Here is a 14021-nt window from a genome sequence, read left to right on the forward strand (position 1 = left end):
GATGGCTCTGGATCACTGTCAGCTGCAGGAGCCCGATGTGGATGTTACTCCTTTTATGCTGCAGAGAAGAGAGGACTGAGGGTGAATGTGAGAGCTGAAGCGATGACAGGAAAGAAAGAGAGCGAGGGAGAGAGAATGATAAAGAAATGCATAGGTTAAATAAGAAATATGAGTTTACATAATGCAAGTTAAAAGCTAAAATTCTTTCTGAGCAATCTTGCATGAGTTTGATGTTCCAGGTTTACTACAGTTAGCTGGATTACGGGTGTAGAATGTGTTGTTATGTTGCTTAGCAAAAGGGCCACAGGGAAGCACATCCACGGACACTGGGAACAAAGTAATTTTTTATTTCAAGTGGCTCACTTTCTACATTCCTAATGACTGAATGTTCTTGCAACAATGGTTCTAAATATGAAAATGCTCCTCATATGAAATCAATATCATTATTTTGTGTACTAATAATGAGGGGTTACATACGTGTTAAGTGACACAAAACAAATAAAGGTTTGAAAAAATGAAAGTTAGTAGCAACAAAACAGAAACTCAATCTGAGATCCTGAATGTAACGAGGATAATAAAGAAGAAACATATTGCGTGTAAATGTGGGAAGTTTCATTACACCTTTTAACACCTCAGCAGTTCATGTTATGAGGGCTTTCAACTTTACTGACGGTGTGGAATGAGCTGGAACATAAATTCCTGATGGCAGCCCTCTACATGTGCCACATGTGTCTTTAGTGCGATTGAGTGTGTGTGAAAGAAGGTAAACATGAAAATGTTCGGTCATCAATAATCAAAAAGTGAAGTATTGGATTGTTATAAGAACATACAGAATCCAGATTACATTCAAACATTTATTCAGGCTTGCTTAATAATCATTTTATGTTGCAACAGTAAACCAGTCATCAAGGTTTTATCATGTGAGATCATCTCATCTCCAAACTCCAAACTGGAACACACTATAATAGTTCACCTTTGTTTTCACATTTAACGAGCAAGGGATCATTTTGTACAAGATCAATGAGGTCAAACAAATATTGTCATACAATTAAAATCCACTTTTATTTATACCAAATCACTTAATATTTAAAGGTGCTATATTTAACTTTCAGAAAATCCTCATTCCTAGCGACACACGGTCGGCCGTTTAGGAAACTGCAGTCAACCTTCTTGTACGCGCTTGAGCGGACACGCACACGCATGACTGAGCATCCAGGGTTTTTGCCGAAGACACACGAAACTGAGCATGCTCAGTGTCGGAACTCATTGGCTCTGTTTACTTTTCACTGACAAGACGTGTTCGTTGACCGGTATCATGCCAATGATATTAGCTAATAGAAAACAATCTGTAGTTAGACACATTTTCTTAGTTCTGCTACATAATCTACAAAATCAACACTGTTTGTCATGTTAGCTGGCGAAGTTTTGTGTCAAGCTAGATAACTGACATACACACTCAGATAGGTTAGCCAACTAGCTCTAACTTAAATACACAGCATGACTCCGGCATTGTGCTTGCTAACGGCATTAGCGAACATTAGCCAGGCAGGGCAGGGCGGCTGGAGAGAGCTGGATGATGCGCATGATTCTGGCATTGTGCTTCATAACCAAACGGCAAATAACGCAGGCGAACCAGCAAATCATCACAAGCATTAGCAAACATTAGCCAGGCAGGGCAGGGCGGCTGGAGAGAGCTAGGATGAAGCACTTGTGCTGTGAGAGAAAAATGCTGCACCCGGTGAGATAACGCTGCAGGTCGAAGGTCATGGGCCTGCCTATGTTGATTCTAGTTTTCCCCCTGACGTCGATCACATTCCTGTTTGGTCAGACGGGCTTCATTAGATAAAACTTATTTTTGTTTGTGTTTAGTTTGCGTTGGTGTTGTTGTGGGTGCCAGTCGTTTGTTGGCATCCATCTTCGTTTCACAGCTTGCGTTGTCTCTTGTTGCACAATGTTGACTGTAGTGGCATACAATGAGCTCTCAGCAGAGGTACTCGCGAACGTGCAGATATGCACATCCTCTTGTTTCCCTGAAAAACCGTCCCAAGTGCTTTACATGAAAATTATCCCACAGGTTGTTGGAGACAAGGGAGGAAGTTGGCGGGTCTCAATTTATCTAACTATCCCTTCACACATTTGCAATAAAAAATATTTGATTGATGAATTCATGTAAAATCAGTTAAATTGAAATGTTAAATATTCTCTAATGTAGAATATTGTGCACAAGCCACATAAAAAATCTCCATTTTCAGCCTATCTGAAAAATTCATTACCAGCTGCCATAATGGTACCTACTGAACTTTTCTCCTCTAATATCAGCATCAATCCCACAAAGTCCAGATCTGTTCAGCTCTATTTCTAATATCCTTATTTGGCTCAACAGTGCAGTGCATTTAACACAATTACTGTACTTTAACTCTACAGCGTTTCATATCTTTGCTAGGAATACACATATCCAACAACATGGAGTCTGGATCTGTACCAGTGTTTCATTAATGAGCAATATGCCACGCTGTATGAAAGAGACTGGAAGCTTTCTTTAATGTACAAGCCAACTTCAGGCTTGACTTAAACAGTACTTTCATTTGTTAAACGTTGTTAAACAAAATGTAACAAATAAATTTATGGATTTAAATCTAATAAATTGTTATGCATAATTAAATAATTTATAATAGTGCTTCTTGTTGCATGTAGCCGTAGAGCTTGTTTGCTTAGCAGGTGAAATACCTTTAAAGAGCTGACACTTAAGCTCAGGTGTTTCCATGACATAGAATTTACTTTGACGGACTGACTAGGCTTATCACTTTTTTAACATTTTCAAATTCAAACTCAGGTCTAAACAAACATGTATACATCTTGAGGTTTTCATTTCTTGCCTTTGATTCAATGATGTTGAGAAACTGTCTGGCATCTTAACCCGATGGTAAATCTCTGCAGCATTTTGTAATTCCTCCTTCCTAATTTTGATTGTTCAACAGGCTGCTAAGAAAGAGTCAATTAAAGCAAATTTAAATAAAACCCTGGACTAATGTTGAAAACACAGAACTGCAGAACTCAACTATAAAACCTGCTTCAATATCAAAATAAGACTCCAACAGGAGAAAGCCTACCTTCTGTCGCAGTAAGGATGCTGTTACATATACAGTACTATCCTGAAACAGTAAGACGTGTCTCCTCTTGTCCTCAGCGTTGAAGACAATAGAATAATTGACACTCAAATCCAAACTTGCTTGTTTTGCATGTAATTATGCCCTCTGGGTGAGTCATTTGAAATGTCAACAGGATGTATTGTTTAAACTGACACAGAGAATACAGATGCACTAGACCAGGGTGGCTCATTTTCTAATCTGCTTCTATAAACTTGGACTTCTATTTGCAACCAGTGAGGTCTCTCCCTGCCAGTCTTTAGAAAGAAATGCAGGTTTACAGCATTTCTGCACTGGCTTCACTTTTGAAACCACAGACATTATAATGTTACTTTTAGACAATCAATTACATTTACATCACTTTGGGTAAAACATTGATGCAGGAAAATCTACTTTCAATACACCAAACTGCCATGTATGATCTTTGCCCTCATTGTTTTCACCTGTGCTGATTAGTCCCTGATTATCCCGCATGTATTTAGTCTCTAGTCCTTTCTCAATACGCGTTCTTGTCTGTTCTTGTGTTCCCGTGAAGCGTCATCCTATGTGGCCCAAGTTCTGTCCCAATACGCAAGTTTGCATTTTGTCAAGAACAGTAAATATTACCGGAAGTGTTCTTGACATGCCCATTTCACGGAGGATGCATCAGTTGGTTACTTGTGTTAACTTGTCAGCACAAATATCCCAGCATACATTTCCGCATCCAAGCCGAGGACCGGAGAGAAGCAGAGGAGAAGGCGAAAACTGTAGGTTTTTTTTATGATTTTCGTACACTATTTCATCACTCAATACACTTCTGATAATTTTTTGAGGTGAGAAATAAATGCTGGAGATTTCAGATCATATTGTATTTTCGTGTCTCGGGTATGCTTATGTCAAGGCAAAAACAAATTGTAAATTTAGGCAATACCACTGAAAATAAGAAACCTTTTTAAAATTGTAAGCTGGTTAATAGATATGAGATCGATACTGATGATGTATTCATATATTAACTTTAGTGTGGTATGAAACCGTGCAAAGTTCTAGCGGCAGGCAAAACAAATAGATAAAGTGATACTTATGGTGTTATCGTATGTAAATGCAGATTTGTATGAAGGCAGAAATATCATTCGTTTCATTTGTATAGCCTCTAATCACAAATCACAACTTGCTTCAGAGGGCTTTACAGTCTGTACAACATATGACACTTTCTGTCCTGAGGCTTTAACTTGGATAACTAACTAAATAATAATGATAACTCATTTATTTAAATTTCACAGGCCCTTCACTGGACTTTTAACTCTGGGGTTTACCACCTCAGCTACAGTCATGCTCCCTCAGTCAGGAGCTGACACCTGTGTAGCAAGACATGCTCGGACGTTATTTCCTGAGAGCTGCTGATCATCAGTAATGTTCCCCTGATCAATCTTTCACCTGAGGTTCCTGCTCCTCCTCCTCGTTCTCTACAATATCCCAGGCTGACAGACGGAGGTTGTTGAGGTTGCCGTGATGTCACTGTTGGGGCAAATATCTCTAAAGCCATCAGGGAGATTGCTCTCCAGCAGGTTTCATCATGCAGAAGGCACGCTCAACAATGTTCCTGGTGCTTGTTAAAGGTTATACAACATCAGTGTAAAGCTTCCTATCCAATGTAACAAATGTTACAAAATATGTTTACTCTGTGTATTCTGACCTTCTACACGCTGGTGGTATGGCGTCATGAGGGTGACAGGATACTGCAGGTGTGGGTACACCCCGTCCTTAAGAAGAAGAGAGCCAGCTGGTGGACAGAGGGACTCTTTGTACATTTGAGATCCCTGGTAAACAAGGGCATCATGGACCAATTCTGTGTTGTCAATGTAAGTATCTAGAAAATGTCCCCTTGCTGTCTCACACACCCTAAAGTATAACTAAAGAAAAGAGCTGAGCACACCTCCTCCATCTCGCCTTGGGAAATTAATAATCCTCTGAAGGATGGCCATCATCTCCTCCACACTACACCACAGGCTATTCTGCCACTGTGGTACAGCAAAGATGTCTGCTTTGACCCTGTACGAGGTACACAACAAGCCAGAAGAGAGCGACAGCCACCTCAAGTTCATGACTCCATCCGTGTGGCTTCAGTTGAGGGAACGTCACTACTTGATGTATTGTTCAAAGTATTTGAGTGGAAACCTCTTGATGTAAAGTGTATAGAGTATATAGTATTACGTTTAATGAAATCATAAAACTACTTATTAATATAGTTATTTAATGCCATTCTTTTTACCTATCCCAACTGATTGAAAAATAAATGTATTTTTGTAATGTAATGTCGACTTGTGGTGTACAGGAAATACTTGGCTTCTGGGGTTAGAAGCACTTTGGACAAATGACAATGTAATTAAACAACTGAAGCAGTATGGAAGGGACTGTCGCTTTACTATTATACATTTACAGTTCTGTTTAAGTGTACACTAGTGCCCAGCTGAGCTTAGGATAGGCTGATTGTTTTGGGCATTAAAACCTGGCTTCGGAGCGCCACAGGCTGCCGGGGTTATTGCGCAACACCCGGAAGAACGCATTGTCTCAAACCATCAACAGTGTTTCGTGTGCTTGTGAGCTTGTGACTTCATTCTTCCAAGAACGGTCCCCGGAGAACACAAGTCTGTTCTTTGCATTCTTGGGTTTTGAGAAAGGCCCTCTGTGTGTGCCTACCCTCCTGTTCAAGTTCGTCATCGTCTTTCGTATAGAAACCTTTTGTGAAGTCTCCCGTGTTTTCCCCTGTGAGTTTGGTTAGATTTTTTTTGTGGACTCTCCTTGTTTCTCACTTTTTTGGATATTTTGTTGGACCTTTTCCTTTAGATTATTTCTGTTACCTGGATCCAAAAGTAAGCCTTTTGCTCTGCCTTTTTCCTTTTGTTGATTAAACTTATTTCTGCTAAGTCTGCATCTGGGTCCTCTCCTTTTTTGTTTAAACTTGAAAACCTGACGTCAGATTGTCCCAGATGCAAGCTTTTATATTTCAAGGTTTTATTGTTCTGCTCATTTCTGAGGATGCAGTTACCCAAGTTAATCATGCCGTATAAAGCTGCTTTTGGTGTTCAGCTGTCTTCATGAGGGAATATTAGCTCAACAAGCCTCAGGGTTGTTTCAGGATGCCGTGCAGCTGCAGAGAACAGCCATGAGTATCAGTGGGAAGACTACAGTGTTCAGAGGATAAACAAACTATTCAGCCAGGCAGTCGTCTTCAGTGTTGGGTAACGTAACTTTTAAAAGTAACAACGGTTAAGTTATTTTAACCCTAGAGGTAAACATCAAACATCATGACAGATCCTTCTTCCTCCTTCTCCCAATCATTCAGGCTCACTTCTCATCCACAGCTGCCAATATTTAAGCCACAGATCCAGGTTCCATTCAAACATTTATTCAGGCTTGCTTAACAATCATATTATGTTGCAACAGTAAACCAGTCATTAAGGTTTTGTCATGTGAGATCATCTCCAGACTGGAACACACTACAATAGTTCACCTTTGTTTTCACATTTAACAAGCAAGGGGTAATTTTTTACTCAAAAAATCAATAATTGTCATACAATTAAAATCCACTTTTATTTATACCAAATCACTTAATATTTAATGATTATTTTTGAAAATTAAAACTTTTTATAAATAAAAATCATATTCCATGTGTCATTGGCAAATTTGAGGCCCATCCTGAAAAGATTTTTTAAGCTGTCAGCAAAGATTTTATTGTAAGAAAGTAGTTAGTAGTACTCTCTATTCCTGAGTGTTGGAAGTGTCCCTGAATGCAGCACCCAGGAAAGTTTTCAAAGTGATGAAGATCCAGAATATGAATCTGTAATAAGTTAGGATTTCACATCCTTTTAGTCTCAAACCAAGCTTTTATTATGAAGGAAAAATAACCCATTCGGTCCGCAGAGTCCTTTTCCACATTTAAGAAGCTAAAGACCCAGCTCTTTCATGAACACCTCTGCACTTAATGATATTGATGCTATTGATGATGATGATGACATTAACGATGTTGCTGATGATGATTATTATTATTTAAATAGCCCTATACTCTGCCTGTCGGCACCTATGTCTGGTCGCACCTGAAGCTGTTTGTTGGCACTTACTGACTTTGTTCCCTCCTGTCTTGATCATTCCTTGTGTTATATTAACTTTCAGATGTACGTTGCTTTGGACAAAAGCGTCTGCTAAATGAAACTGTAACATTTTGTAGGCATTTTCTCATTTGCCTTTCCAGGCCTCTTGGTTCAAGCCTAAAATCTTTTACTAAATCATTTTAATTGTAAGTTTAGTTTCCACACAGAATTAGGAGAAAATACAAGGTTTTAGGTGAGTCTTTGCATTTTTTGGCCAACAGTGGACGTGTGCCTCCACACATACACACATATCGCAGATGTAGATCCATAACATTAACACACATCCTCTGACAGGAAAGAAAAGGCCTTCAGAGGACACTAGCATGGTGCTCAGCTTTAAACAATGAGCATCAAATGAATGGAATTATCAGCACTGGTTTTCTCAGACTGACACATCTGCAGCAATTCTTGTGTTGGATGAATACAACATAGCTAATTATTCTCTGACTACTCTCTGATCTATCACCTCCACCAAAACTTGTGCCCGTCAGAATATAACGGTGTGAGCATATGCCGGGGTGCCAGTTAGGTTGCAGCCTAACAATACTGAACCCAGGCTCTGGAGCAGGCGAAAGCAACTCTATCACCAAAATGAGCCCACATGATGAACATACTGTGAACACAAAGTGGAAAGCTGTTTAACAGGTTTACCTTTGTAACATGATGCTATCTGTGTTTGTTCACAGCAATGTAATCAGTGTTGGGTAACATAACTTTTAAAAGTAACTCGTTACTGGCATTAAAAAGTAACTCATTACATTACTGCGTTTCCTAATGAGAAAAGTAATGCGTTAGATTACTTTTGCATTACAATAATTAAAAATGACCCTTCGGCAACTCTTTACACATGTGGGTTATATTGTCAGGAGCCTCCTGTACGTTTACCTTTGAATTAATTGATTCTACCGTCATTGAAGCCTAGTTTAGGCTCTGTAGCCTAATTACAGGAAGGCAATATAACCTTTACAGCTGTTTATTGTGAAAACAAATTGACATTTAACTGGGCAGACGCATACAGTATTAGGTACAGCTGTTTCAATGACAACAATACAACACAGGCTCTTAGTCCCATCAATGTTGCGGAGCAGCAGATAGTAGCAGCAGATCTAGTTCAGAAGTAGAGCTCTTCGCAGATGACAGGCACTTATCCTCCAGACACAACTTACATTTAACCGCTATGTTGCTCTTGTCAATTTCCCCAAAAATTGTAAATAATGGGAACATTTCCACAAAGAAAAGGCTGTCCTCTCTGCCATCTCGCTAGTTGAGTTAGCTTGCATTGCATGTGCACTGACACAGCTGTGTTTACCTTCTGCAGCTACCTGCAAGAAGTAGGAGAGAAACAGAAACAGTGCTTCGGGGATTTTCTTTTTTGTGGTGACAAATGGAAATGGTAACAGGTTACTTTTAAAGAAAAAGGAATTTAGTAACAGAATATATAAATGTAACGCGTTACGTTACTCGTTAAAACAAAAAAGTAATCGCAGTACTCTAACAGATTACTTTGTCAGGCATTACCCAACACTGAATGTAACCTTTAACCTCCATTCTGTGTCTTGGGTTTCACCCAAATACACATAAAGCAAACCAAGTCTCAGAAGGACCCTTTAGAGTTCATTAACCTGAGAAAGAATTATTTTCTCTTCCAAACAAACAGACCCGAAGATAAAAACAGTAAAAACACTGAATAAAGCCGTTTCAAGTTAAAAATCTACATTTCTCCAATGCTCCTTGATGGGGATTGGGGGCTTCAATCCGAGTTGCTAACATTAGCTCACTAGCTGACTGAAACTGTTCATCTGGGTCAAATATTAGTTAAAGTAAAGTAGTCAGCTGGAAAATGTTTTAATGTCCATGAGTCGCACTTAAAAAAATCTCATATGCCACGTAAATTCTGTTTGTCAAAGTGTTTTACTGAAAAGCCAAATCAGATTCAATTGAGAAAAATCTGAGTTTTGTACAGCCTTTGTATTTGTCACAAATCAATGTTTAAAGTCGAGATGAAACGGCATTTCGAGAGTATCTAGCTTCTGTATCGTGACGTATTTCCGAGTGAAACAGGATGTGCAGGCGGGACATATAATAAGAGGGATTTGATTTGATGTGAAGTGGGCGTAGACAGACGTTCTCCACAGCGCAGTAGCTAGCTAACTGACCGAGCGTTCTTGGTGCTCTGCAGCTAAATGTTGCAGATTGATTGACAGGTGGATGTCATGATATTACTGGTTGAAATTGGTTGGTACAAGCTTACGTAAGCACACGTGATATTTTGTTTTACAGGAAGAAAAAATGATCAGTTTTTGATATAAGAATACGAAGAAATTGATTTTCTGTATTTTTTTTGGCCGATATTGTCAAATAGATGCACAATTATTACCTGATCTAAAAGAAATGAAATGACATTTTTCATTTAACCTCGACTTTAAACCTTGGACGTTATGCCAGTGTTGTCTGGTAAAACTCATTAAAGGCTTGTACAGCCAATAAATCCTATGAAGAAAAAATAAAAGTGATTCATTTTTTAAATGTTTCTTCATATTCTGTAAGTGGGCAACCAGCTGAACTGATACGGTTTCCTTGGCACGAGAAGGTCTATGTCCAGGCTCTTCTGTTCTTCTTCACTGTGAACCATCCTGTAACCGAACAGTGAAATGGCCCTTTCACACACTTCGTGGACTTGTTTGACCTTGTCATGCGACAGCATGCTACGCCAAGCCTGGGAGACGTCAGTAGCATTTCGAGGCGAAACTTTAAAGGGATTGTTGTCTTTGTGTGACCCAACTGTGTGGTCATCTCCAGACCTACAAACTCATACATTTGTAGCGGCCTTTTAAGAAAGGAGGGGGCGTCAGGATGGCCCTCTCGTTGATGCGCACATGGCTGCGGCATGTCTCCTCCACGACTTGATACTGCACTTCTGCTGCTGGTATGCTTCTTTGCTCCAAAATATTGGGTCATCTATTTGGAAGTTTCCCGCTGTTCTCAATCTAGAGAGCATAACAGCCCGGGGGTCTCGGACCAGGTGGATGATGCGGAGATCCAGGCTTGGGTCCTGGAAGAGCGGATAAAGCGACTCCAGCTCAAGAACTCGGACTACCTTCAACACCACGTGGCTGTAAGGGCTGCAGGCTTCCTGCACCCCCTGCAGGCCCGGAGAAACACAAGCCTGACGGCAACGAGAGGGGTCGCTAAAGTTGCCACAAGGCGTGAGAGGAAAGGCTGGTGGTGAGCACAGGGCTCGACTCCGCCCCACAGAAACAAGCTGGACACCCTGTGCTTCTGCGGCAGGTAGGCCTCCATCGTAGAGAAGTCACACTGGAACACACTCCGTAATAAATCCCTCGCGGCCATCTGGACAGGCATTGTGTGCATGTCCTTTTGTGTTTACATACTAATAGCCAATTGGTCATTTTTAAAAGTCATTTCAAGGCAGAGTGAATTTGACAACCATTAGATACAAGGTTAGATCAATTTGGAATTTTTTAGAACTTTACCACGCTACGGAGCCCCTGAAGTCCCAAAAGGTGATAAATATATCTTGTGCGCACAAGATACCTTGTTGGTGTCGCTGGCAAAAGCCACTTTTGTAGTAATAGTAACCCCCAAAAATGCTAAAACACAGATCAATATATTTAGCCAACTGTGGGTAAGTGAGCTACACCAGAGATTAATGATGAAGCTACTATTTAGCTAGCAAAGCATAATAATGTGGTAAGTAGGGATGGGCATTTCCAGTAATCTCAACGTTCGAGTAATCTAATTACCTCATGAACGAGTATTCGAATTATATATATTTTTTACTGTTAAAAAAACATATGTTGGACACGGACCTCCCGGCCCGGAAATAGTAGGCTATATGCCTGAAACAGAACACTACTATCTAACACTTCACATTAATGTAAATAAATGGCCAACAATGGAAAGCAGTGCAATTTTAAATGCATTTATTGAATGTCATAGCGCACTGTATGGACTTCTGTTCTGTGTTGCTTAGCATGTAACTCACATTTTTTCCACTCTCGTAGCTGTTTTCCGGCCTGATGGTGGCTTGTACTCTGGCTCAACAAACACCATCAGCTCAAGGAAGCCTTCTCCTTCCACAACACTTAATGGGATCATATCTCAAGTCACCATGTTCGTTATTAGCAGGCTAATTTTCTCCACTCTGGTATCATCACAACAACGTCTGCTAACAGGGCTAGCAGATGATGTGATACGAAACTGTCTGACTGTCTGTCTCTCCTGGCTTCTCCTTGTGTTTTAAGCGCATGTGGTGAAGCATCGAACTAGTATTTCTATGATATAAGTTTAACACCACATAACTTGCACAGCACGTTATCGTTGTCTTTTTTGTCAAAGTACTTCCGGACATCACTTTTCCTGGTCATGGCTGACATAATAATAATAATAAATAATAATACATTTTATTTATATAGTGCTTTAAAAGGTACTCAAAGACACTTTACATGTAAAAACAACATAGCAAAGACAGTAAAAGCAATATACAGTATAAAACAATCAAGGTGCAGAAAAATAAAGTTAAAACGTGTATATATAAAAGAGAAAAAAACACAGATGGTCACAGATTAAAAGCAGATTTGAAAAGGTGGGTTTTCAGACCAGTTTTGATGGGGGAGGGAGGGGGCAGCAATAGAGAAGGCTCTGTCCCCCCAGGTCCGTTGCTTGGATCGGGTGAGAGGAGTGAGGAGGTTGCTGTTGGCGGATCTGAGGTTACAGGTGTGAGTGTATTGGTGAAGGAGGTCAGTGAGGTAGGGGGGGGGCTAGGTTGTGGAGGGCCTTGTAGGTGATGAGGAGGATTTTAAATTGGATTCTTTGTTGAATGGGGAGCCAGTGGAGCCTCAGAAGGACTGGGGTGATATGATCTCTGGTGCGGGTGTGGGTGAGAAGACGGGCGGTAGAGTTTTGAATGTATTGTAGTTTGTTGAGGATTTTGAAGGGGGTGCCGTAGAGAATGCTGTTGCAGTAGTGCAGACGTGAGATGATGAATGCGTGAATGAGTGTTTCGGCTGCTGAGAATGAGAGGGAGGGGTTGACGTGACGTTGAAATGAGAGGGATTGATCGAAGATGACACCAAGGTTACGGACGTGTGTGGAGGCGGGAACAGTGAAGCCATCGATGCAGAGGGAGAAGTCAGGGCTAGATAAGTGAGTGATTTGGGGCCGATGAAGGATTTCAGATTTGTTGCTGTTGAGTTGAGGGAAATTTGCCTGCATCCAGTTTTTTATTTCTGTGAGGCAGTTAGTGATGGTGGAGTGAGTGGAAGCAGTGATGGATTTGGTGGAGATGTACAGCTGGGTGTCGCCGGCATTGCAGTGGAAATGGAGGCTGTGACGGCGGATGATGTGACCAAGGGGAAGCATGTAGAGGATGAAGAGGAGGGGGCCAAGCACCGAACCTTCACCGAGCATTGAGGTTCGAGAAGGATGAGGATATTGAGGGAGTGAGTATCAGAAGCGAGGAGAAGGTCGTTGGTGACTTTGATTAAGGCAGTTTCTGTGCTGTGGTGGGATCTGAAGCTGGATTGAAAGTTTTTCAGTAAGGCCGGTTGACAGGGATGAGGGGCAAATAGACTTGATGTTACGGAAAGTGATGGTGCATGAGTGTTTGGGTTCTGGGATGGGGATATCAATGTTCATGATGATGGCTAGGTGGTCAGAGATGGTGAGGCAGAGCTGGAGAGGTGGTTGATGCTTAATCCTGTAGAGCATACCAGGTCTAGAATGTGCCCGCGGTTGTGGGTGGGGAAGTTGATGTGTTGTGTGAGTTTGAAGCATTTGAGTATGTCCAGAAATACTATGGCTAATTTGCAGTCTGTGGAGTCGATGTGGATATTGAAGTCGCCCAGCAGCAGGATGGAAGGTGAGATGGAGCAGAGTTGGGTGAGAAATTCAGATAAGTCTTATAGAGAAAAGCGGGGTTAGGTTTGGGGGGGCGGTAGATGGTTGAAAGGACCAGGGAGTTTGAAGGTTAGGTGTTAGAATGAGGATGGGGGTTGGATGGTAGTCAGGCTGGTTCTAATGTGTTGGCCGTGGAGGTGTTGAGACTTGATGGAGTCTGGACCCAAATGCACGACTCAAACAACAGGTTTAAACAGTAAATAACAAGTCTTTAATTTTTAAAGTGAAAAAACAAGTGTAAGGGGGAGGGGTGGTGCGTGGTCCCAGGATCTGACGTGGTTCGTGAAGTCACCAGTGAAGGTGAGGGTGAGAGTGTCTCTGTGTGGCGTCTGCCACGGGGTAATGGCGGCGCTGCGGCACAGCGCAGTGAGGTCCGTCTCTTGAGTGTACTTACTCAGGGGGGGAAACACAGGAGAGCAGGCAACAGGCAGGCAGGTCCACAGGCAGGCAGGGCAGAAGCAAACAGGAGATCAGGAGGCAAGCAAAGCAATCTGCGGCGAGGTGGAAAGAACACAGAGGTGTTAGCTACACAAGCTAACAACAGGACACAAAGGCAAAAACACAGAGGAGCCAGGATGCAAACAACCACGTAGACTGAAGTAACGATCTGGCGACAAGCAGGAGGGAATCCAGAGGCTTTATGGAAGGGTTGATTACTGGAGTGGATTCACCTGGCGCTGCCTGTGGAAGGGGACCACACCCACCTGCACACACACACAGAACAGACAGGGGGAGAGACACAGGAGGAATACAGACAGGGAATGACAACACACACACATAGGGAGAAGGGAGGGCTGCCATGATGAGGATCATGACAGTACCCCCCCCC

The 14021-nt window shown here is 41.5% G+C and overlaps 1 pseudogene; it reads right to left on the reverse strand.

Annotated features, from left to right (window-relative positions):
* Window positions 1-9806: 9806 nt before the first annotated feature.
* On the reverse strand, window positions 9807-10636 carry LOC138612733 (carbohydrate sulfotransferase 6-like; annotated as a pseudogene).
* Window positions 10637-14021: the final 3385 nt, after the last annotated feature.

This window comes from Semicossyphus pulcher, unplaced genomic scaffold (genome assembly GCF_022749685.1).
Source record: "Semicossyphus pulcher isolate SPU_LCO1_2020_fin unplaced genomic scaffold, fSemPul1.0.p SCAF_8, whole genome shotgun sequence".
Classification (NCBI taxonomy): domain Eukaryota; kingdom Metazoa; phylum Chordata; class Actinopteri; order Labriformes; family Labridae; genus Semicossyphus; species Semicossyphus pulcher.